This window comes from Salvia hispanica, chromosome 4 (assembly GCF_029641045.1).
Source record: "Salvia hispanica isolate PSC_SH4W2 chromosome 4, Shi_PSC_v1, whole genome shotgun sequence".
Lineage (NCBI taxonomy): Eukaryota > Viridiplantae > Streptophyta > Magnoliopsida > Lamiales > Lamiaceae > Salvia > Salvia hispanica.
Window position 1 is genome coordinate 27,437,066 of NC_142695.1, and position 21,751 is coordinate 27,458,816.

The 21,751-nt window shown below is 51.3% G+C and overlaps 31 non-coding genes and 11 pseudogenes across 31 annotated transcripts; all 42 read right to left on the minus strand.

Annotated features, from left to right (window-relative positions):
- Window positions 1-230: 230 nt before the first annotated feature.
- LOC148927938 (5S ribosomal RNA) lies at window positions 231-349 on the minus strand. The gene has a single exon (XR_016129128.1). It is a non-coding gene; the product is annotated as a 5S ribosomal RNA (ribosomal RNA).
- Window positions 350-747: 398 nt separating this feature from the next.
- Window positions 748-866, minus strand: LOC148927939 (5S ribosomal RNA; annotated as a pseudogene).
- Window positions 867-1,261: 395 nt separating this feature from the next.
- Window positions 1,262-1,380, minus strand: LOC148927940 (5S ribosomal RNA). The gene has a single exon (XR_016129129.1). It is a non-coding gene; the product is annotated as a 5S ribosomal RNA (ribosomal RNA).
- A 398-nt stretch (window positions 1,381-1,778) lies between these two features.
- LOC148927941 (5S ribosomal RNA) lies at window positions 1,779-1,897 on the minus strand (annotated as a pseudogene).
- Window positions 1,898-2,294: 397 nt separating this feature from the next.
- On the minus strand, window positions 2,295-2,413 carry LOC148927942 (5S ribosomal RNA). The gene has a single exon (XR_016129582.1). It is a non-coding gene; the product is annotated as a 5S ribosomal RNA (ribosomal RNA).
- A 397-nt stretch (window positions 2,414-2,810) lies between these two features.
- On the minus strand, window positions 2,811-2,929 carry LOC148927943 (5S ribosomal RNA). Its single transcript, XR_016129290.1, has one exon. It is a non-coding gene; the product is annotated as a 5S ribosomal RNA (ribosomal RNA).
- A 397-nt stretch (window positions 2,930-3,326) lies between these two features.
- LOC148927944 (5S ribosomal RNA) lies at window positions 3,327-3,445 on the minus strand. Its single transcript, XR_016129130.1, has one exon. It is a non-coding gene; the product is annotated as a 5S ribosomal RNA (ribosomal RNA).
- A 398-nt stretch (window positions 3,446-3,843) lies between these two features.
- On the minus strand, window positions 3,844-3,962 carry LOC148927945 (5S ribosomal RNA; annotated as a pseudogene).
- A 395-nt stretch (window positions 3,963-4,357) lies between these two features.
- LOC148927946 (5S ribosomal RNA) lies at window positions 4,358-4,476 on the minus strand. Its single transcript, XR_016129305.1, has one exon. It is a non-coding gene; the product is annotated as a 5S ribosomal RNA (ribosomal RNA).
- A 398-nt stretch (window positions 4,477-4,874) lies between these two features.
- On the minus strand, window positions 4,875-4,993 carry LOC148927947 (5S ribosomal RNA; annotated as a pseudogene).
- A 397-nt stretch (window positions 4,994-5,390) lies between these two features.
- LOC148927948 (5S ribosomal RNA) lies at window positions 5,391-5,509 on the minus strand. Its single transcript, XR_016129583.1, has one exon. It is a non-coding gene; the product is annotated as a 5S ribosomal RNA (ribosomal RNA).
- A 397-nt stretch (window positions 5,510-5,906) lies between these two features.
- Window positions 5,907-6,025, minus strand: LOC148927949 (5S ribosomal RNA). Its single transcript, XR_016129291.1, has one exon. It is a non-coding gene; the product is annotated as a 5S ribosomal RNA (ribosomal RNA).
- A 397-nt stretch (window positions 6,026-6,422) lies between these two features.
- On the minus strand, window positions 6,423-6,541 carry LOC148927950 (5S ribosomal RNA). The gene has a single exon (XR_016129517.1). It is a non-coding gene; the product is annotated as a 5S ribosomal RNA (ribosomal RNA).
- Window positions 6,542-6,939: 398 nt separating this feature from the next.
- Window positions 6,940-7,058, minus strand: LOC148927951 (5S ribosomal RNA; annotated as a pseudogene).
- A 397-nt stretch (window positions 7,059-7,455) lies between these two features.
- On the minus strand, window positions 7,456-7,574 carry LOC148927952 (5S ribosomal RNA). Its single transcript, XR_016129468.1, has one exon. It is a non-coding gene; the product is annotated as a 5S ribosomal RNA (ribosomal RNA).
- Window positions 7,575-7,971: 397 nt separating this feature from the next.
- Window positions 7,972-8,090, minus strand: LOC148927953 (5S ribosomal RNA). Its single transcript, XR_016129584.1, has one exon. It is a non-coding gene; the product is annotated as a 5S ribosomal RNA (ribosomal RNA).
- Window positions 8,091-8,487: 397 nt separating this feature from the next.
- On the minus strand, window positions 8,488-8,606 carry LOC148927954 (5S ribosomal RNA). Its single transcript, XR_016129292.1, has one exon. It is a non-coding gene; the product is annotated as a 5S ribosomal RNA (ribosomal RNA).
- A 398-nt stretch (window positions 8,607-9,004) lies between these two features.
- LOC148927955 (5S ribosomal RNA) lies at window positions 9,005-9,123 on the minus strand (annotated as a pseudogene).
- A 397-nt stretch (window positions 9,124-9,520) lies between these two features.
- Window positions 9,521-9,639, minus strand: LOC148927956 (5S ribosomal RNA). The gene has a single exon (XR_016129519.1). It is a non-coding gene; the product is annotated as a 5S ribosomal RNA (ribosomal RNA).
- A 398-nt stretch (window positions 9,640-10,037) lies between these two features.
- On the minus strand, window positions 10,038-10,156 carry LOC148927957 (5S ribosomal RNA; annotated as a pseudogene).
- A 397-nt stretch (window positions 10,157-10,553) lies between these two features.
- LOC148927958 (5S ribosomal RNA) lies at window positions 10,554-10,672 on the minus strand. Its single transcript, XR_016129469.1, has one exon. It is a non-coding gene; the product is annotated as a 5S ribosomal RNA (ribosomal RNA).
- A 397-nt stretch (window positions 10,673-11,069) lies between these two features.
- On the minus strand, window positions 11,070-11,188 carry LOC148927959 (5S ribosomal RNA; annotated as a pseudogene).
- Window positions 11,189-11,585: 397 nt separating this feature from the next.
- On the minus strand, window positions 11,586-11,704 carry LOC148927960 (5S ribosomal RNA). Its single transcript, XR_016129294.1, has one exon. It is a non-coding gene; the product is annotated as a 5S ribosomal RNA (ribosomal RNA).
- Window positions 11,705-12,102: 398 nt separating this feature from the next.
- LOC148927961 (5S ribosomal RNA) lies at window positions 12,103-12,221 on the minus strand (annotated as a pseudogene).
- A 397-nt stretch (window positions 12,222-12,618) lies between these two features.
- On the minus strand, window positions 12,619-12,737 carry LOC148927962 (5S ribosomal RNA). The gene has a single exon (XR_016129586.1). It is a non-coding gene; the product is annotated as a 5S ribosomal RNA (ribosomal RNA).
- A 397-nt stretch (window positions 12,738-13,134) lies between these two features.
- On the minus strand, window positions 13,135-13,253 carry LOC148927963 (5S ribosomal RNA). Its single transcript, XR_016129295.1, has one exon. It is a non-coding gene; the product is annotated as a 5S ribosomal RNA (ribosomal RNA).
- A 403-nt stretch (window positions 13,254-13,656) lies between these two features.
- Window positions 13,657-13,775, minus strand: LOC148927964 (5S ribosomal RNA; annotated as a pseudogene).
- Window positions 13,776-14,172: 397 nt separating this feature from the next.
- Window positions 14,173-14,291, minus strand: LOC148927965 (5S ribosomal RNA). The gene has a single exon (XR_016129522.1). It is a non-coding gene; the product is annotated as a 5S ribosomal RNA (ribosomal RNA).
- A 397-nt stretch (window positions 14,292-14,688) lies between these two features.
- On the minus strand, window positions 14,689-14,807 carry LOC148927966 (5S ribosomal RNA). Its single transcript, XR_016129470.1, has one exon. It is a non-coding gene; the product is annotated as a 5S ribosomal RNA (ribosomal RNA).
- Window positions 14,808-15,204: 397 nt separating this feature from the next.
- LOC148927967 (5S ribosomal RNA) lies at window positions 15,205-15,323 on the minus strand. The gene has a single exon (XR_016129428.1). It is a non-coding gene; the product is annotated as a 5S ribosomal RNA (ribosomal RNA).
- Window positions 15,324-15,720: 397 nt separating this feature from the next.
- Window positions 15,721-15,839, minus strand: LOC148927968 (5S ribosomal RNA). The gene has a single exon (XR_016129486.1). It is a non-coding gene; the product is annotated as a 5S ribosomal RNA (ribosomal RNA).
- Window positions 15,840-16,234: 395 nt separating this feature from the next.
- LOC148927969 (5S ribosomal RNA) lies at window positions 16,235-16,353 on the minus strand. The gene has a single exon (XR_016129255.1). It is a non-coding gene; the product is annotated as a 5S ribosomal RNA (ribosomal RNA).
- Window positions 16,354-16,751: 398 nt separating this feature from the next.
- LOC148927970 (5S ribosomal RNA) lies at window positions 16,752-16,870 on the minus strand. The gene has a single exon (XR_016129184.1). It is a non-coding gene; the product is annotated as a 5S ribosomal RNA (ribosomal RNA).
- Window positions 16,871-17,267: 397 nt separating this feature from the next.
- On the minus strand, window positions 17,268-17,386 carry LOC148927971 (5S ribosomal RNA). The gene has a single exon (XR_016129487.1). It is a non-coding gene; the product is annotated as a 5S ribosomal RNA (ribosomal RNA).
- A 397-nt stretch (window positions 17,387-17,783) lies between these two features.
- Window positions 17,784-17,902, minus strand: LOC148927972 (5S ribosomal RNA). The gene has a single exon (XR_016129602.1). It is a non-coding gene; the product is annotated as a 5S ribosomal RNA (ribosomal RNA).
- Window positions 17,903-18,300: 398 nt separating this feature from the next.
- On the minus strand, window positions 18,301-18,419 carry LOC148927973 (5S ribosomal RNA). Its single transcript, XR_016129185.1, has one exon. It is a non-coding gene; the product is annotated as a 5S ribosomal RNA (ribosomal RNA).
- Window positions 18,420-18,816: 397 nt separating this feature from the next.
- Window positions 18,817-18,935, minus strand: LOC148927974 (5S ribosomal RNA). Its single transcript, XR_016129488.1, has one exon. It is a non-coding gene; the product is annotated as a 5S ribosomal RNA (ribosomal RNA).
- A 397-nt stretch (window positions 18,936-19,332) lies between these two features.
- On the minus strand, window positions 19,333-19,451 carry LOC148927975 (5S ribosomal RNA). The gene has a single exon (XR_016129603.1). It is a non-coding gene; the product is annotated as a 5S ribosomal RNA (ribosomal RNA).
- Window positions 19,452-19,849: 398 nt separating this feature from the next.
- On the minus strand, window positions 19,850-19,968 carry LOC148927976 (5S ribosomal RNA). The gene has a single exon (XR_016129186.1). It is a non-coding gene; the product is annotated as a 5S ribosomal RNA (ribosomal RNA).
- A 398-nt stretch (window positions 19,969-20,366) lies between these two features.
- Window positions 20,367-20,485, minus strand: LOC148927977 (5S ribosomal RNA). Its single transcript, XR_016129187.1, has one exon. It is a non-coding gene; the product is annotated as a 5S ribosomal RNA (ribosomal RNA).
- Window positions 20,486-20,882: 397 nt separating this feature from the next.
- LOC148927978 (5S ribosomal RNA) lies at window positions 20,883-21,001 on the minus strand. The gene has a single exon (XR_016129489.1). It is a non-coding gene; the product is annotated as a 5S ribosomal RNA (ribosomal RNA).
- Window positions 21,002-21,398: 397 nt separating this feature from the next.
- Window positions 21,399-21,517, minus strand: LOC148927979 (5S ribosomal RNA; annotated as a pseudogene).
- Window positions 21,518-21,751: the final 234 nt, after the last annotated feature.

Below are 21,751 nucleotides of genomic sequence, written 5' to 3' on the forward strand. Positions count from 1 at the left end.
ATCCCGTGGCTACTCCGGGAAACAAAAAGAGGCCGTTTCGAGCCATTTCGGCCACTTTTAGTTCGCAGCTACTGTTTTTCGGCACGTTTAAGGTTGTAGGACCCGCTCATCACAGGTTCGTGGAGATTGTCGTAGCTTTTTTTCATTTTACTCGCCAACCGCTAATCGAGTTTCGGACCACAGCAAGACCAACCGAACGGAAAAAAAAAAAATGAACACACTTGCAAAAAGAGGTGCAACACGAGGTCTTCCAAGGGGGTCACCCATCCTAGTACTACTCTCGCCCAAGCACGCTTAACTTCGGAGTTCTGATGGGATCCGGTGTATTAGTGCTGGTACGATCGCACCCATCAATAGCCCCGCACTTTATTCTTTCATAGCGTACGCTCCCGTGCGCAGGTTCTGATCCCCCACCCTTCAGACGGGCATAACTTTTGATCCGGAAGGAGTTACGGGACCCACAGCATATCACCGCGAAGCTCTCGCCGACCCGCACGTGCAGAGATACAGGTACATCCCGTGGCTACTCCGGGAAACAAAAAGAGGCCGTTTCGAGCCATTTCAGCCACTTTTAGTTCGCAGCTACTGTTTTTCGGCACGTTTAAGGTTGTAGGACCCGCTCATCATCGGCTCGTGCAGATTGTCGTAGCTTTTTTTCATTTTACTCGCCAACCGCTAATCGAGTTTCGGACCACAGCAAGTCCAACCGAACGGAAAAAAAAATAAAAATGAACGCACTTGCAAAAAGGGGTGCAACACGAGGTCTTCCAAGGGGGTCACCCATCCTAGTACTACTCTCGCCCAAGAACGCTTAACTTCGGAGTTCTAATGGGATCCGCTGCATTAGTGATGGTATGATCGCACCCATCAATAGCCCCGCACTTTATTCTTTCATAGCGTACGCTCCCGTGCGCAGGTTCTGATCTCCCACCCTTCAGACGGGCATAACTTTTGATCCGGAAGGAATTACAGGACCCACAGCATATCACCGCGAAGCTCTCGCCGACCCGCACGTGCAGAGATACAGGTACATCCCGTGGCTACTCCGGGAAACAAAAAGAGGTCGTTTCGAGCCATTTCGGCGACTTTTAGTTCGCAGCTACTGTTTTTCGGCACGTTTAAGGTTGTAGGACCCGCTCATCACAGGTTCGTGGAGATTGTCGTAGCTTTTTTTCATTTTACTCGCCAACCGCTAATCGAGTTTCGGACCACAGCAAGACCAACCGAACGGAAAAAAAAAAAATGAACACACTTGCAAAAAGAGGTGCAACACGAGGTCTTCCAAGGGGGTCACCCATCCTAGTACTACTCTCGCCCAAGCACGCTTAACTTCGGAGTTCTGATGGGATCCGGTGTATTAGTGCTGGTACGATCGCACCCATCAATAGCCCCGCACTTTATTCTTTCATAGCGTACGCTCCCGTGCGCAGGTTCTGATCCCCCACCCTTCAGACGGGCATAACTTTTGATCCGGAAGGAGTTACGGGACCCACAGCATATCACCGCGAAGCTCTCGCCGACCCGCACGTGCAGAGATACAGGTACATCCCGTGGCTACTCCGGGAAACAAAAAGAGGCCGTTTCGAGCCATTTCAGCCACTTTTAGTTCGCAGCTACTGTTTTTCGGCACGTTTAAGGTTGTAGGTCCCGCTCATCATCGGCTCGTGGAGATTGTCGTAGCTTTTTTTCATTTTACTCGCCAACCGCTAATCGAGTTTCGGACCACAGCAAGTCCAACCGAACGGAAAAGAAAATAAAAATGAACGCACTTGCAAAAAGGGGTGCAACACGAGGTCTTCCAAGGGGGTCACCCATCCTAGTACTACTCTCGCCCAAGAACGCTTAACTTCGGAGTTCTAATGGGATCCGCTGCATTAGTGCTGGTACGATCGCACCCATCAATAGCCCCGCACTTTATTCTTTCATAGCGTACGCTCCCGTGCGCAGGTTCTGATCCCCCACCCTTCAGACGGGCATAACTTTTGATCCGGAAGGAGTTACGGGACACACAGCATATCACCGCGAAGCTCTCGCCGACCCGCACGTGCAGAGATATGGGTACGTCCCGTGGCTACACCGGGAAACAAAAAGAGGCCATTTCGAGCCATTTCGGCCACTTTTAGTTCGCAGCTACTGTTTTTCGGCACGTTTAAGGTTGTAGGACCCGCTCATCACCGGCTCGTGGAGATTGTCGTAGCTTTTTTTCATTTACTCACCAACCGCTAATCGAGTTTCGGACCACAGCAAGACCAACCGAACGGAAAAAAAAATAAAAATGAACGCACTTGCAAAGAGAGGTGCAACACGAGGTCTTCCAACGGGGTCACTCATCCTAGTACTACTCTCGCCCAAGCACGCTTAACTTCGGAGTTCTGATGGGATCCGGTGCATTAGTGCTGGTACGATCGCACCCATCAATAGCCCCGCACTTTATTCTTTCATACCGTACGCTCCCGTGCGCAGGTTCTGGTCCCCCACCCTTCAGACGGGCATAACTTTTGATCCGGAAGGAGTTACGGGACCCACAACATATCACCGCGAAGCTCTCGCCGACCCGCACGTGCAGAGATACGGGTACATCCCGTGGCTACTCCGGGAAACATAAAGAGGCCGTTTCGAGCTATTTCGGCCACTTTTAGTTCGCAGCTACTGTTTTTCGGCACGTTTAATGTTGTAGGACCCGCTCATCACCGGCTCGTGGAGATTGTCGTAGCTTCTTTTCATTTTACTCGCCAACCGCTAATCGAGTTTCGGACCACAGCAAGACCAACCGAACGGAAAAAAAATAAAAATGAACGCACTTGCAAAAAGAGATGCAACACGAGGTCTTCCAAGGGGGTCACCCATCCTAGTACTACTCTCGCCCAAGCACGCTTAACTTCGGAGTTCTGATGGGATCCGGTGCATTAGTGCTGGTACGATCGCACCCATCAATAGCCCCGCACTTTATTCTTTCATACCGTACGCTCCCGTGCGCAGGTTCTGATCCCCCACCCTTCAGACGGGCATAACTTTTGATCCGGAAGGAGTTACGGGACCCACAGCATATCACCGCGAAGCTCTCGCCGACCCGCACGTGCAGAAATACAGGTACATCCCGTGGCTACTCCGGGAAACAAAAAGAGGCCGTTTCGAGCCATTTCAGCCACTTTTAGTTCGCAGCTACTGTTTTTCGGCACGTTAAAGGTTGTAGGACCCGCTCATCACCGGCTCGTGGAGATTGTCGTAGCTTTTTTTCATTTTACTCGCCAACCGCTAATCGAGTTTCGGACCACAGCAAGACCAACCGAACGGAAAAAAAATAAAAATGAACACACTTGCAAAAAGAGGTGCAACACGAGGTCTTCCAAGGGGGTCACCCATCCTAGTACTACTCTCGCCCAAGCACGCTTAACTTCGGAGTTCTGATGGGATCCGGTGTATTAGTGCTGGTACGATCGCACCCATCAATAGCCCCGCACTTTATTCTTTCATAGCGTACGCTCCCGTGCGCAGGTTCTGATCCCCCACCCTTCAGACGGGCATAACTTTTGATCCGGAAGGAGTTACGGGACCCACAGCATATCACCGCGAAGCTCTCGCCGACCCGCACGTGCAGAGATACAGGTACATCCCGTGGCTACTCCGGGAAACAAAAAGAGGCCGTTTCGAGCCATTTCAGCCACTTTTAGTTCGCAGCTACTGTTTTTCGGCACGTTTAAGGTTGTAGGACCCGCTCATCATCGGCTCGTGCAGATTGTCGTAGCTTTTTTTCATTTTACTCGCCAACCGCTAATCGAGTTTCGGACCACAGCAAGTCCAACCGAACGGAAAAAAAAATAAAAATGAACGCACTTGCAAAAAGGGGTGCAACACGAGGTCTTCCAAGGGGGTCACCCATCCTAGTACTACTCTCGCCCAAGAACGCTTAACTTCGGAGTTCTAATGGGATCCGCTGCATTAGTGATGGTATGATCGCACCCATCAATAGCCCCGCACTTTATTCTTTCATAGCGTACGCTCCCGTGCGCAGGTTCTGATCTCCCACCCTTCAGACGGGCATAACTTTTGATCCGGAAGGAATTACAGGACCCACAGCATATCACCGCGAAGCTCTCGCCGACCCGCACGTGCAGAGATACAGGTACATCCCGTGGCTACTCCGGGAAACAAAAAGAGGTCGTTTCGAGCCATTTCGGCCACTTTTAGTTCGCAGCTACTGTTTTTCGGCACGTTTAAGGTTGTAGGACCCGCTCATCACAGGTTCGTGGAGATTGTCGTAGCTTTTTTTCATTTTACTCGCCAACCGCTAATCGAGTTTCGGACCACAGCAAGACCAACCGAACGGAAAAAAAAAAAATGAACACACTTGCAAAAAGAGGTGCAACACGAGGTCTTCCAAGGGGGTCACCCATCCTAGTACTACTCTCGCCCAAGCACGCTTAACTTCAGAGTTCTGATGGGATCCGGTGTATTAGTGCTGGTACGATCGCACCCATCAATAGCCCCGCACTTTATTCTTTCATAGCGTACGCTCCCGTGCGCAGGTTCTGATCCCCCACCCTTCAGACGGGCATAACTTTTGATCCGGAAGGAGTTACGGGACCCACAGCATATCACCGCGAAGCTCTCGCCGACCCGCACGTGCAGAGATACAGGTACATCCCGTGGCTACTCCGGGAAACAAAAAGAGGCCGTTTCGAGCCATTTCAGCCACTTTTAGTTCGCAGCTACTGTTTTTCGGCACGTTTAAGGTTGTAGGTCCCGCTCATCATCGGCTCGTGGAGATTGTCGTAGCTTTTTTTCATTTTACTCGCCAACCGCTAATCGAGTTTCGGACCACAGCAAGTCCAACCGAACGGAAAAGAAAATAAAAATGAACGCACTTGCAAAAAGGGGTGCAACACGAGGTCTTCCAAGGGGGTCACCCATCCTAGTACTACTCTCGCCCAAGAACGCTTAACTTCGGAGTTCTAATGGGATCCGCTGCATTAGTGCTGGTACGATCGCACCCATCAATAGCCCCGCACTTTATTCTTTCATAGCGTACGCTCCCGTGCGCAGGTTCTGATCCCCCACCCTTCAGACGGGCATAACTTTTGATCCGGAAGGAGTTACGGGACACACAGCATATCACCGCGAAGCTCTCGCCGACCCGCACGTGCAGAGATATGGGTACGTCCCGTGGCTACACCGGGAAACAAAAAGAGGCCATTTCGAGCCATTTCGGCCACTTTTAGTTCGCAGCTACTGTTTTTCGGCACGTTTAAGGTTGTAGGACCCGCTCATCACCGGCTCGTGGAGATTGTCGTAGCTTTTTTTCATTTACTCACCAACCGCTAATCGAGTTTCGGACCACAGCAAGACCAACCGAACGGAAAAAAAAATAAAAATGAACGCACTTGCAAAGAGAGGTGCAACACGAGGTCTTCCAACGGGGTCACTCATCCTAGTACTACTCTCGCCCAAGCACGCTTAACTTCGGAGTTCTGATGGGATCCGGTGCATTAGTGCTGGTACGATCGCACCCATCAATAGCCCCGCACTTTATTCTTTCATACCGTACGCTCCCGTGCGCAGGTTCTGGTCCCCCACCCTTCAGACGGGCATAACTTTTGATCCGGAAGGAGTTACGGGACCCACAACATATCACCGCGAAGCTCTCGCCGACCCGCACGTGCAGAGATACGGGTACATCCCGTGGCTACTCCGGGAAACATAAAGAGGCCGTTTCGAGCTATTTCGGCCACTTTTAGTTCGCAGCTACTGTTTTTCGGCACGTTTAATGTTGTAGGACCCGCTCATCACCGGCTCGTGGAGATTGTCGTAGCTTCTTTTCATTTTACTCGCCAACCGCTAATCGAGTTTCGGACCACAGCAAGACCAACCGAACGGAAAAAAAATAAAAATGAACGCACTTGCAAAAAGAGATGCAACACGAGGTCTTCCAAGGGGGTCACCCATCCTAGTACTACTCTCGCCCAAGCACGCTTAACTTCGGAGTTCTGATGGGATCCGGTGCATTAGTGCTGGTACGATCGCACCCATCAATAGCCCCGCACTTTATTCTTTCATACCGTACGCTCCCGTGCGCAGGTTCTGATCCCCCACCCTTCAGACGGGCATAACTTTTGATCCGGAAGGAGTTACGGGACCCACAGCATATCACCGCGAAGCTCTCGCCGACCCGCACGTGCAGAAATACAGGTACATCCCGTGGCTACTCCGGGAAACAAAAAGAGGCCGTTTCGAGCCATTTCAGCCACTTTTAGTTCGCAGCTACTGTTTTTCGGCACGTTAAAGGTTGTAGGACCCGCTCATCACCGGCTCGTGGAGATTGTCGTAGCTTTTTTTCATTTTACTCGCCAACCGCTAATCGAGTTTCGGACCACAGCAAGACCAACCGAACGGAAAAAAAATAAAAATGAACACACTTGCCAAAAGAGGTGCAACACGAGGTCTTCCAAGGGGGTCACCCATCCTAGTACTACTCTCGCCCAAGCACGCTTAACTTCGGGGTTCTGATGGGATCCGGTGCATTAGTGCTGGTACGATCGCACCCATCAATAGCCCCGCACTTTATTCTTTCATAGCGTACGCTCCCGTGCGCAGGTTCTGATCCCCCACCCTTCAGACGGGCATAACTTTTGATCCGGAAGGAGTTACGGGACACACAGCATATCACCGCGAAGCTCTCCCCGACCCGCACGTGCAGAGATACAGGTACATCCCGTTGCTACTCCGGGAAACAAAAAGAGGCCGTTTCGAGCCATTTCGGCCACTTTTAGTTCGCAGCTACTGTTTTTCGGCACGTTTAAGGTTGTAGGACCCGCTCATCACCGGCTCGTGGAGATTGTCGTAGCTTTTTTTCATTTTACTCGCCAACCGCTAATCGAGTTTCGGATCACAGCAAGACCAACCGAACGGAAAAAAAAATAAAAATGAACGCACTTGCAAAAAGAGTTGCAACACGAGGTCTTCCAAGGGGGTCACCCATCCTAGTACTACTCTCGCCCAAGCACGCTTAACTTCGGAGTTCTGATTGGATCCGGTGCATTAGTGCTGGTACGATCGCACCCATCAATAGCCCCGCACTTTATTCTTTCATACCGTACGCTCCCGTGCGCAGGTTCTGATCCCCCACCCTTCAGACGGGCATGACTTTTGATCCGGAAGGAGTTACGGGACCCACAGCATATCACCGCGAAGCTCTCGCCGACCAGCACGTGCAGAGATACGGGTACATCCCGTGGCTACTCCGGGAAACATAAAGAGGTCGTTTCGAGCCATTTCGGCCACTTTTAGTTCGCAGCTACTGTTTTTCGGCACGTTTAAGGTTGTAGGACCCGCTCATCACCGGCTCGTGGAGATTGTCGTAGCTTTTTTTCATTTACTCGCCAACCGCTAATTGAGTTTCGGACCACAGCAAGACCAACCGAACGGAAAAAAAAATAAAAATGAACGCACTTGCAAAGAGAGGTGCAACACGAGGTCTTCCAACGGGGTCACCCATCCTAGTACTACTCTCGCCCAAGCACGCTTAACTTCGGAGTTCTGATGGGATCTGGTGCATTAGTGCTGGTACGATCGCACCCATCAATAGCCCCGCACTTTATTCTTTCATACCGTACGCTCCCGTGCGCAGGTTCTGATCCCCCACCCTTCAGACGGGCATAACTTTTGATCCGGAAGGAGTTACGGGACCCACAGCATATCACCGCGAAGCTCTCGCCGACCCGCACGTGCAGAGATATGGGTACGTCCCGTGGCTACACCGGGAAACAAAAAGAGGCCATTTCGAGCCATTTCGGCCACTTTTAGTTCGCAGCTACTGTTTTTCGGCACGTTTAAGGTTGTAGGACCCGCTCATCACCGGCTCGTGGAGATTGTCGTAGCTTTTTTTCATTTACTCACCAACCGCTAATCGAGTTTCGGACCACAGCAAGACCAACCGAACGGAAAAAAAAATAAAAATGAACGCACTTGCAAAGAGAGGTGCAACACGAGGTCTTCCAACGGGGTCACTCATCCTAGTACTACTCTCGCCCAAGCACGCTTAACTTCGGAGTTCTGATGGGATCCGGTGCATTAGTGCTGGTACGATCGCACCCATCAATAGCCCCGCACTTTATTCTTTCATACCGTACGCTCCCGTGCGCAGGTTCTGGTCCCCCACCCTTCAGACGGGCATAACTTTTGATCCGGAAGGAGTTACGGGACCCACAACATATCACCGCGAAGCTCTCGCCGACCCGCACGTGCAGAGATACGGGTACATCCCGTGGCTACTCCGGGAAACATAAAGAGGCCGTTTCGAGCTATTTCGGCCACTTTTAGTTCGCAGCTACTGTTTTTCGGCACGTTTAATGTTGTAGGACCCGCTCATCACCGGCTCGTGGAGATTGTCGTAGCTTCTTTTCATTTTACTCGCCAACCGCTAATCGAGTTTCGGACCACAGCAAGACCAACCGAACGGAAAAAAAATAAAAATGAACGCACTTGCAAAAAGAGATGCAACACGAGGTCTTCCAAGGGGGTCACCCATCCTAGTACTACTCTCGCCCAAGCACGCTTAACTTCGGAGTTCTGATGGGATCCGGTGCATTAGTGCTGGTACGATCGCACCCATCAATAGCCCCGCACTTTATTCTTTCATACCGTACGCTCCCGTGCGCAGGTTCTGATCCCCCACCCTTCAGACGGGCATAACTTTTGATACGGAAGGAGTTACGGGACCCACAGCATATCACCGCGAAGCTCTCGCCGACCCGCACGTGCAGAAATACAGGTACATCCCGTGGCTACTCCGGGAAACAAAAAGAGGCCGTTTCGAGCCATTTCAGCCACTTTTAGTTCGCAGCTACTGTTTTTCGGCACGTTTAAGGTTGTAGGTCCCGCTCATCATCGGCTCGTGGAGATTGTCGTAGCTTTTTTTCATTTTACTCGCCAACCGCTAATCGAGTTTCGGACCACAGCAAGTCCAACCGAACGGAAAAGAAAATAAAAATGAACGCACTTGCAAAAAGGGGTGCAACACGAGGTCTTCCAAGGGGGTCACCCATCCTAGTACTACTCTCGCCCAAGAACGCTTAACTTCGGAGTTCTAATGGGATCCGCTGCATTAGTGATGGTATGATCGCACCCATCAATAGCCCCGCACTTTATTCTTTCATAGCGTACGCTCCCGTGCGCAGGTTCTGATCTCCCACCCTTCATACGGGCATAACTTTTGATCCGGAAGGAGTTACGGGACCCACAGCATATCACCGCGAAGCTCTCGCCGACCCGCACGTGTAGAGATATAGGTACATCCCGTGGCTACTCCGGGAAACAAAAAGAGGCCATTTCGAGCCATTTCGGCCACTTTTAGTTCGCAGCTACTGTTTTTCGGCACGTTAAAGGTTGTAGGACCCGCTCATCACCGGCTCGTGGAGATTGTCGTAGCTTTTTTTCATTTTACTCGCCAACCGCTAATCGAGTTTCGGACCACAGCAAGACCAACCGAACGGAAAAAAAATAAAAATGAACACACTTGCCAAAAGAGGTGCAACACGAGGTCTTCCAAGGGGGTCACCCATCCTAGTACTACTCTCGCCCAAGCACGCTTAACTTCGGGGTTCTGATGGGATCCGGTGCATTAGTGCTGGTACGATCGCACCCATCAATAGCCCCGCACTTTATTCTTTCATAGCGTACGCTCCCGTGCGCAGGTTCTGATCCCCCACCCTTCAGACGGGCATAACTTTTGATCCGGAAGGAGTTACGGGACACACAGCATATCACCGCGAAGCTCTCCCCGACCCGCTCGTGCAGAGATACAGGTACATCCCGTTGCTACTCCGGGAAACAAAAAGAGGCCGTTTCGAGCCATTTCGGCCACTTTTAGTTCGCAGCTACTGTTTTTCGGCACGTTTAAGGTTGTAGGACCCGCTCATCACCGGCTCGTGGAGATTGTCGTAGCTTTTTTTCATTTTACTCGCCAACCGCTAATCGAGTTTCGGATCACAGCAAGACCAACCGAACGGAAAAAAAAATAAAAATGAACGCACTTGCAAAAAGAGTTGCAACACGAGGTCTTCCAAGGGGGTCACCCATCCTAGTACTACTCTCGCCCAAGCACGCTTAACTTCGGAGTTCTGATTGGATCCGGTGCATTAGTGCTGGTACGATCGCACCCATCAATAGCCCCGCACTTTATTCTTTCATACCGTACGCTCCCGTGCGCAGGTTCTGATCCCCCACCCTTCAGACGGGCATGACTTTTGATCCGGAAGGAGTTACGGGACCCACAGCATATCACCGCGAAGCTCTCGCCGACCAGCACGTGCAGAGATACGGGTACATCCCGTGGCTACTCCGGGAAACATAAAGAGGCCGTTTCGAGCCATTTCGGCCACTTTTAGTTCGCAGCTACTGTTTTTCGGCACGTTTAAGGTTGTAGGACCCGCTCATCACCGGCTCGTGGAGATTGTCGTAGCTTTTTTTCATTTACTCGCCAACCGCTAATTGAGTTTCGGACCACAGCAAGACCAACCGAACGGAAAAAAAAATAAAAATGAACGCACTTGCAAAGAGAGGTGCAACACGAGGTCTTCCAACGGGGTCACCCATCCTAGTACTACTCTCGCCCAAGCACGCTTAACTTCGGAGTTCTGATGGGATCTGGTGCATTAGTGCTGGTACGATCGCACCCATCAATAGCCCCGCACTTTATTCTTTCATACCGTACGCTCCCGTGCGCAGGTTCTGATCCCCCACCCTTCAGACGGGCATAACTTTTGATCCGGAAGGAGTTACGGGACCCACAGCATATCACCGCGAAGCTCTCGCCGACCCGCACGTGCAGAGATATGGGTACGTCCCGTGGCTACACCGGGAAACAAAAAGAGGCCATTTCGAGCCATTTCGGCCACTTTTAGTTCGCAGCTACTGTTTTTCGGCACGTTTAAGGTTGTAGGACCCGCTCATCACCGGCTCGTGGAGATTGTCGTAGCTTTTTTTCATTTACTCACCAACCGCTAATCGAGTTTCGGACCACAGCAAGACCAACCGAACGGAAAAAAAAATAAAAATGAACGCACTTGCAAAGAGAGGTGCAACACGAGGTCTTCCAACGGGGTCACTCATCCTAGTACTACTCTTGCCCAAGCACGCTTAACTTCGGAGTTCTGATGGGATCCGGTGCATTAGTGCTGGTACGATCGCACCCATCAATAGCCCCGCACTTTATTCTTTCATACCGTACGCTCCCGTGCGCAGGTTCTGGTCCCCCACCCTTCAGACGGGCATAACTTTTGATCCGGAAGGAGTTACGGGACCCACAACATATCACCGCGAAGCTCTCGCCGACCCGCACGTGCAGAGATACGGGTACATCCCGTGGCTACTCCGGGAAACATAAAGAGGCCGTTTCGAGCTATTTCGGCCACTTTTAGTTCGCAGCTACTGTTTTTCGGCACGTTTAATGTTGTAGGACCCGCTCATCACCGGCTCGTGGAGATTGTCGTAGCTTCTTTTCATTTTACTCGCCAACCGCTAATCGAGTTTCGGACCACAGCAAGACCAACCGAACGGAAAAAAAATAAAAATGAACGCACTTGCAAAAAGAGATGCAACACGAGGTCTTCCAAGGGGGTCACCCATCCTAGTACTACTCTCGCCCAAGCACGCTTAACTTCGGAGTTCTGATGGGATCCGGTGCATTAGTGCTGGTACGATCGCACCCATCAATAGCCCCGCACTTTATTCTTTCATACCGTACGCTCCCGTGCGCAGGTTCTGATCCCCCACCCTTCAGACGGGCATAACTTTTGATCCGGAAGGAGTTACGGGACCCACAGCATATCACCGCGAAGCTCTCGCCGACCCGCACGTGCAGAAATACAGGTACATCCCGTGGCTACTCCGGGAAACAAAAAGAGGCCGTTTCGAGCCATTTCAGCCACTTTTAGTTCGCAGCTACTGTTTTTCGGCACGTTTAAGGTTGTAGGTCCCGCTCATCATCGGCTCGTGGAGATTGTCGTAGCTTTTTTTCATTTTACTCGCCAACCGCTAATCGAGTTTCGGACCACAGCAAGTCCAACCGAACGGAAAAGAAAATAAAAATGAACGCACTTGCAAAAAGGGGTGCAACACGAGGTCTTCCAAGGGGGTCACCCATCCTAGTACTACTCTCGCCCAAGAACGCTTAACTTCGGAGTTCTAATGGGATCCGCTGCATTAGTGATGGTATGATCGCACCCATCAATAGCCCCGCACTTTATTCTTTCATAGCGTACGCTCCCGTGCGCAGGTTCTGATCCCCCACCCTTCAGACGGGCATAACTTTTGATCCGGAAGGAGTTACGGGACCCACAGCATATCACCGCGAAGCTCTCGCCGACCAGCACGTGCAGAGATACGGGTACATCCCGTGGCTACTCCGGGAAACATAAAGAGGCCGTTTCGAGCCATTTCGGCCACTTTTAGTTCGCAACTACTGTTTTTCGGCACGTTTAAGGTTGTAGGACCCGCTCATCACCGGCTCGTGGAGATTGTCGTAGCTTTTTTTCATTTACTCGCCAACCGCTAATTGAGTTTCGGACCACAGCAAGACCAACCGAACGGAAAAAAAAATAAAAATGAACGCACTTGCAAAGAGAGGTGCAACACGAGGTCTTCCAACGGGGTCACTCATCCTAGTACTACTCTCGCCCAAGCACGCTTAACTTCGGAGTTCTGATGGGATCCGGTGCATTAGTGCTGGTACGATCGCACCCATCAATAGCCCCGCACTTTATTCTTTCATACCGTACGCTCCCGTGCGCAGGTTCTGGTCCCCCACCCTTCAGACGGGCATAACTTTTGATCCGGAAGGAGTTACGGGACCCACAACATATCACCGCGAAGCTCTCGCCGAGCCGCACGTGCAGAGATACGGGTACATCCCGTGGCTACTCCGGGAAACATAAAGAGGCCGTTTCGAGCTATTTCGGCCACTTTTAGTTCGCAGCTACTGTTTTTCGGCACGTTTAATGTTGTAGGACCCGCTCATCACCGGCTCGTGGAGATTGTCGTAGCTTCTTTTCATTTTACTCGCCAACCGCTAATCGAGTTTCGGACCACAGCAAGACCAACCGAACGGAAAAAAAATAAAAATGAACGCACTTGCAAAAAGAGATGCAACACGAGGTCTTCCAAGGGGGTCACCCATCCTAGTACTACTCTCGCCCAAGCACGCTTAACTTCGGAGTTCTGATGGGATCCGGTGCATTAGTGCTGGTACGATCGCACCCATCAATAGCCCCGCACTTTATTCTTTCATACCGTACGCTCCCGTGCGCAGGTGCGCAGGTTCTGATCCCCCACCCTTCAGACGGGCATAACTTTTGATCCGGAAGGAGTTACGGGACCCACAGCATATCACCGCGAAGCTCTCGCCGACCCGCACGTGCAGAAATACAGGTACATCCCGTGGCTACTCCGGGAAACAAAAAGAGGCCGTTTCGAGCCATTTCAGCCACTTTTAGTTCGCAGCTACTGTTTTTCGGCACGTTTAAGGTTGTAGGACCCGCTCATCATCGGCTCGTGGAGATTGTCGTAGCTTTTTTTCATTTTACTCGCCAACCGCTAATCGAGTTTCGGACCACAGCAAGTCCAACCGAACGGAAAAAAAAAAAATGAACACACTTGCAAAAAGAGGTGCAACACGAGGTCTTCCAAGGGGGTCACCCATCCTAGTACTACTCTCGCCCAAGCACGCTTAACTTCGAAGTTCTGATCGGATCCGGTGTATTAGTGCTGGTACGATCGCACCCATCAATAGCCCCGCACTTTATTCTTTCATAGCGTACGCTCCCGTGCGCAGGTTCTGATCCCCCACCCTTCAGACGGGCATGACTTTTGATCCGGAAGGAGTTACGGGACCCACAGCATATCACCGCGAAGCTCTCGCCGACCAGCACGTGCAGAGATACGGGTACATCCCGTGGATACTCCGGGAAACAAAAATAGGCCATTTCGAGCCATTTCGGCCACTTTTAGTTCGCAGCTACTGTTTTTCGGCACGTTTAAGGTTGTAGTACCCGCTCATCACCGGCTCGTGGAGATTGTCGTAGCTTTTTTTCATTTTACTCACCAACCGCTAATCGAGTTTCGGACCACAGCAAGACCAACCGAACGGAAAAAAAATAAAAATGAACACACTTGCCAAAAGAGGTGCAACACGAGGTCTTCCAAGGGGGTCACCCATCCTAGTACTACTCTCGCCCAAGCACGCTTAACTTCGGAGTTCTGATTGGATCCGGTGCATTAGTGCTGGTACGATCGCACCCATCAATAGCCCCGCACTTTATTCTTTCATACCGTACGCTCCCGTGCGCAGGTTCTGATCCCCCACCCTTCAGACGGGCATGACTTTTGATCCGGAAGGAGTTACGGGACCCACAGCATATCACCGCGAAGCTCTCGCCGACCAGCACGTGCAGAGATACGGGTACATCCCGTGGATACTCCGGGAAACAAAAAGAGGCCATTTCGAGCCATTTCGGCCACTTTTAGTTCGCAGCTACTGTTTTTCGGCACGTTTAAGGTTGTAGGACCCGCTCATCACCGGCTCGTGGAGATTGTCGTAGCTTTTTTTCATTTACTCGCCAACCGCTAATTGAGTTTCGGACCACAGCAAGACCAACCGAACGGAAAAAAAAATAAAAATGAACGCACTTGCAAAGAGAGGTGCAACACGAGGTCTTCCAACGGGGTCACCCATCCTAGTACTACTCTCGCCCAAGCACGCTTAACTTCGGAGTTCTGATGGGATCTGGTGCATTAGTGCTGGTACGATCGCACCCATAATAGCCCCGCACTTTATTCTTTCATACCGTACGCTCCCGTGCGCAGGTTCTGATCCCACACCCTTCAGACGGGCATAACTTTTGATCCGTAAGGAGTTACAGGACCCACAACATATCACCGCGAAGCTCTCGCCGACCCGCACGTGCAGAGATACAGGTACATCCCGTGGCTACTCCGGGAAACAAAAAGAGGCCATTTCGAGCCATTTCGGCCACTTTTAGTTCGCAGCTACTGTTTTTCGGCACGTTTAAGGTTTTAGGACCCGCTCATCACCGGCTCGTGGAGATTGTCGTAGCTTTTTTTCATTTTACTCGCCAACCGCGAATCGAGTTTCGGACCACAGCAAGACCAACCGAACGGAAAAAAAAATAAAAATGAACGCACTTGCAAAAAGAGGTGCAACACGAGGTCTTCCAAGGGGGTCACCCATCCTAGTACTACTCTCGCCCAAGCACGCTTAACTTCGGAGTTCTGATGGGATCCGGTGCATTAGTGCTGGTACGATCGCATCCATCAATAGCCCCGCACTTTATTCTTTCATACCGTACGCTCCCGTGCGCAGGTTCTGATCCCCCACCCTTCAGACGGGCATAACTTTTAATCCGGAAGGAGTTACGGGACCCACAGCATATCACCGCGAAGCTCTCGCCGACCCGAACATGCAGCGATACGGGTACATCCTGTGGCTACTTCGGGAAACAAAAAGAGGCCATTTCGAGCCATTTCGGCCACTTTTAGTTCGCAGCTACTGTTTTTCGGCACGTTTAAGGTTGTAGGACCCGCTCATCACCGGCTCGTGGAGATTGTCGTAGCTTTTTTTCATTTTACTCGCCAACCGCTAATCGAGTTTCAGACCACAGCAAGACCAACCGAACGGAAAAAAAATAAAAATGAACGCACTTGCAAAAAGAGGTGCAACACGAGGTCTTCCAAGGGGGTCACCTATCCTAGTACTACTCTCGCCCAAGCACGCTTAACTTCGGAGTTCTGATGGGATCCGGTGCATTAGTGCTGGTACGATCGCACCCATCAATAGCCCGGCACTTTATTCTTTCATACCGTACGCTCCCGTGCGCAGGTTCTGATCCCACACCCTTCAGACGGGCATAACTTTTGATCCGTAAGGAGTTACGGGACCCACAACATATCACCGCGAAGCTCTCGCCGACTCGCACGTGCAGAGATACAGGTACATCCCGTGGCTACTCCGGGAAACAAAAAGAGGCCATTTCGAGCCATTTCGGCCACTTTTAGTTCGCAGCTACTGTTTTTCGGCACGTTTAAGGTTTTAGGACCCGCTCATCACCGGCTCGTGGAGATTGTCGTAGCTTTTTTTCATTTTACTCGCCAACCGCTAATCGAGTTTCGGACCACAGCAAGACCAACCGAACGGAAAAAAAAAAAATGAACACACTTGCAAAAAGAGGTGCAACACGAGGTCTTCCAAGGGGGTCACCCATCCTAGTACTACTCTCGCCCAAGCACGCTTAACTTCGGAGTTCTGATGGGATCCGGTGTATTAGTGCTGGTACGATTGCACCCATCAATAGCCCCGCACTTTATTCTTTCATACCGTACGCTCCCGTGCGTAGGTTCTGATCCCCCACCCTACAGACGAGCATAACTTTTGATCCGGAAGGAGTTACGGGACCCACAACATATCAGCGCGAAGCTCTCACCGACCCGCACGTGCAGAGATACGGGTAAATCCCGTGGCTACTCCGGGAAACATAAAGAGGCCGTTTCGAGCCATTTCGGCCACTTTTAGTTCGCAGCTACTGTTGTTCGGCACGTTTAAGGTTGTAGGACCCGCTCATCACCGGCTCGTGGAGATTGTCGTAGCTTTTTTTCATTTTACTCGCCAACCGCGAATCGAGTTTCGGACCACAGCAAGACCAACCGAACGGAAAAAAAAATAAAAATGAACGCACTTGCAAAAAGAGGTGCAACACGAGGTCTTCCAAGGGGGTCACCCATCCTAGTACTACTCTCGCCCAAGCACGCTTAACTTCGGAGTTCTGATGGGATCCGGTGCATTAGTGCTGGTACGATCGCACCCATCAATAGCCCCGCACTTTATTCTTTCATACCGTACGCTCCCGTGCGCAGGTTCTGATCCCCCACCCTTCAGACGGGCATAACTTTTGATCCGGAAGGAGTTACGGGACCCACAACATATCACCGTGAAGCTCTCGCCGACCCGAACGTGCAGCGATACGGGTACATCCTGTGGCTACTTCGGGAAACAAAAAGAGGCCATTTCGAGCCATTTCGGCCACTTTTAGTTCGCAGCTACAGTTTTTCGGCACGTTTAAGGTTGTAGGACCCGCTCATCACCGGCTCGTGGAGATTGTCGTAGCTTTTTTTCATTTTACTCGCCAACCGCGAATCGAGTTTCGGACCACAGCAAGACCAACCGAACGGAAAAAAAATAAAAATGAACGCACTTGCAAAAAGAGGTGCAACACGAGGTCTTCCAAGGGGGTCACCTATCCTAGTACTACTCTCGCCCAAGCACGCTTAACTTCGGAGTTCTGATGGGATCCGGTGCATTAGTGCTGGTACGATCGCACCCATCAATAGCCCGGCACTTTATTCTTTCATACCGTACGCTCCCGTGCGCAGGTTCTGATCCCCCACCCTTCAGACGAGCATAACTTTTGATCCGGAAGGAGTTACGGGACCCACAACATATCACCGCGAAGCTCTCACCGACCCGCACGGGCAGAGATACGGGTACATCCCGTGGCTACTCCGGGAAACATAAAGAGGCCGTTTCGAGCCATTTCGGCCACTTTTAGTTCGCAGCTACTGTTTTTCGGCACGTTTAAGGTTGTAGGACCCGCTCATCACCGGCTCGTGGAGATTGTCGTAGCTTTTTTTCATTTTACTCGCCAACCGCGAATCGAGTTTCGGACCACAGCAAGACCAACCGAACGGAAAAAAAATAAAAATGAACGCACTTGCAAAAAGAGGTGCAACACGAGGTCTTCCAAGGGGGTCACCCATCCTAGTACTACTCTCTCCCAAGCACGCTTAACTTCGGAGTTCTGATGGGATCCGGTGCATTAGTGCTGGTACGATCGCACCCATCAATAGCCCGGCACTTTATTCTTTCATACCGTACGCTCCCGTGCGTAGGTTCTGATCCCCCACCCTACAGACGAGCATAACTTTTGATCCGGAAGGAGTTACGGGACCCACAACATATCAGCGCGAAGCTCTCACCGACCCGCACGTGCAGAGATACGGGTAAATCCCGTGGCTACTCCGGGAAACATAAAGAGGCCGTTTCGAGCCATTTCGGCCACTTTTAGTTCGCAGCTACTGTTGTTCGGCACGTTTAAGGTTGTAGGACCCGCTCATCACCGGCTCGTGGAGATTGTCGTAGCTTTTTTTCATTTTACTCGCCAACCGCGAATCGAGTTTCGGACCACAGCAAGACCAACCGAACGGAAAAAAAAATAAAAATGAACGCACTTGCAAAAAGAGGTGCAACACGAGGTCTTCCAAGGGGGTCACCCATCCTAGTACTACTCTCGCCCAAGCACGCTTAACTTCGGAGTTCTGATGGGATCCGGTGCATTAGTGCTGGTACGATCGCACCCATCAATAGCCCCGCACTTTATTCTTTCATACCGTACGCTCCCGTGCGCAGGTTCTGATCCCCCACCCTTCAGACGGGCATAACTTTTGATCCGGAAGGAGTTACGGGACCCACAACATATCACCGTGAAGCTCTCGCCGACCCGAACGTGCAGCGATACGGGTACATCCTGTGGCTACTTCGGGAAACAAAAAGAGGCCATTTCGAGCCATTTCGGCCACTTTTAGTTCGCAGCTACAGTTTTTCGGCACGTTTAAGGTTGTAGGACCCGCTCATCACCGGCTCGTGGAGATTGTCGTAGCTTTTTTTCATTTTACTCGCCAACCGCGAATCGAGTTTCGGACCACAGCAAGACCAACCGAACGGAAAAAAAATAAAAATGAACGCACTTGCAAAAAGAGGTGCAACACGAGGTCTTCCAAGGGGGTCACCTATCCTAGTACTACTCTCGCCCAAGCACGCTTAACTTCGGAGTTCTGATGGGATCCGGTGCATTAGTGCTGGTACGATCGCACCCATCAATAGCCCGGCACTTTATTCTTTCATACCGTACGCTCCCGTGCGCAGGTTCTGATCCCCCACCCTTCAGACGAGCATAACTTTTGATCCGGAAGGAGTTACGGGACCCACAACATATCACCGCGAAGCTCTCACCGACCCGCACGGGCAGAGATACGGGTACATCCCGTGGCTACTCCGGGAAACATAAAGAGGCCGTTTCGAGCCATTTCGGCCACTTTTAGTTCGCAGCTACTGTTTTTCGGCACGTTTAAGGTTGTAGGACCCGCTCATCACCGGCTCGTGGAGATTGTCGTAGCTTTTTTTCATTTTACTCGCCAACCGCGAATCGAGTTTCGGACCACAGCAAGACCAACCGAACGGAAAAAAAATAAAAATGAACGCACTTGCAAAAAGAGGTGCAACACGAGGTCTTCCAAGGGGGTCACCCATCCTAGTACTACTCTCTCCCAAGCACGCTTAACTTCGGAGTTCTGATGGGATCCGGTGCATTAGTGCTGGTACGATCGCACCCATCAATAGCCCGGCACTTTATTCTTTCATACCGTACGCTCCCGTGCGCAGGTTCTGATCCCCCACCCTTCAGACGAGCATAACTTTTGATCCGGAAGGAGTTACAGGACCCACAACATATCACCGCGAAGCTCTCACCGACCCGAACGTGTAGCGATACGGGTACATCCTGTGGCTACTCCGGGAAACATAAAGAGGCCGTTTCGAGCCATTTCGGCCACTTTTAGTTCGCAGCTACTGTTGTTCGGCACGTTTAAGGTTGTAGGACCCGCTCATCACCGGCTCGTGGAGATTGTCGTAGCTTTTTTTCATTTTACTCGCCAACCGCGAATCGAGTTTCGGACCACAGCAAGACCAACCGAACGGAAAAAAAAATAAAAATGAACGCACTTGCAAAAAGAGGTGCAACACGAGGTCTTCCAAGGGGGTCACCCATCCTAGTACTACTCTCGCCCAAGCACGCTTAACTTCGGAGTTCTGATGGGATCCGGTGCATTAGTGCTGGTACGATCGCACCCATCAATAGCCCCGCACTTTATTCTTTCATACCGTACGCTCCCGTGCGCAGGTTCTGATCCCCCACCCTTCAGACGGGCATAACTTTTGATCCGGAAGGAGTTACAGGACCCACAACATATCACCGCGAAGCTCTCACCGACCCGCACGTGCAGAGATACGGGTACATCCCGTGGCTACTCCGGGAAACATAAAGAGGCCGTTTCGAGCCATTTCGGCCACTTTTAGTTCGCAGCTACTGTTTTTCGGCACGTTTAAGGTTGTAGGACCCGCTCATCACCGGCTCGTGGAGATTGTCGTAGCTTTTTTTCATTTTACTCGCCAACCGCGAATCGAGTTTCGGACCACAGCAAGACCAACCGAACGGAAAAAAAAATAAAAATGAACGCACTTGCAAAAAGAGGTGCAACACGAGGTCTTCCAAGGGGGTCACCCATCCTAGTACTACTCTCGCCCAAGCACGCTTAACTTCGGAGTTCTGATGGGATCCGGTGCATTAGTGCTGGTACGATCGCACCCATCAATAGCCCCGCACTTTATTCTTTCATACCGTACGCTCCCGTGCGCAGGTTCTGATCCCCCACCCTTCAGACGGGCATAACTTTTGATCCGGAAGGAGTTACGGGACCCACAGCATATCACCGCGAAGCTCTCACCGACCCGAACGTGTAGCGATACGGGTACATCCTGTGGCTACTCCGGGAAACAAAAAGAGGCCATTTCGAGCCATTTCGGCCACTTTTAGTTCGCAGCTACTGTTTTTCGGCACGTTTAAGGTTGTAGGACCCGCTCATCACCGGCTCGTGGAGATTGTCGTAGCTTTTTTTCATTTTACTCGCCAACCGCTAATCGAGTTTTGGACCACAGCAAGACCAACCGAACGGAAAAAAAATAAAAATGAACGCACTTGCAAAAAGAGGTGCAACACGAGGTCTTCCAAGGGGGTCACCTATCCTAGTACTACTCTCGCCCAAGCACGCTTAACTTCGGAGTTCTGATGGGATCCGGTGCATTAGTGCTGGTACGATCGCACCCATCAATAGCCCCGCACTTTATTCTTTCATACCGTACGCTCCCGTGCGCAGGTTCTGATCCCCCACCCTTCAGACGAGCATAACTTTTGATCCGGAAGGAGTTACGGGACCCACAACATATCACCGCGAAGCTCTCACCGACCCGCACGGGCAGAGATACGGGTACATCCCGTGGCTACTCCGGGAAACATAAAGAGGCCGTTTCGAGCCATTTCGGCTACTTTTAGTTCGCAGCTACTGTTTTTCGGCACGTTTAAGGTTGTAGGACCCGCTCATCACCGGCTCGTGGAGATTGTCGTAGCTTTTTTTCATTTTACTCGCCAACCGCGAATCGAGTTTCGGACCACAGCAAGACCAACCGAACGGAAAAAAAAATAAAATGAACGCACTTGCAAAAAGAGGTGCAACACAAGGTCTTCCAAGGGGGTCACCCATCCTAGTACTACTCTCGCCCAAGCACGCTTAACTTAGGAGTTCTGATGGGATCCGGTGCATTAGTGCTGGTACGATCGCACCCATCAATAGCCCCGCACTTTATTCTTTCATACCGTACGCTCCCGTGCGCAGGTTCTGATCCCCCACCCTTCAGACGGGCATAACTTTTGATCCGTAAGGAGTTACGGGACCCACAACATATCACCGCGAAGCTCTCACCGACCCGCACGTGCAGAGATACGGGTACATCCCGTGGCTACTCCGGGAAACATAAAGAGGCCGTTTCGAGCCATTTCGGCCACTTTTAGTTCGCAGC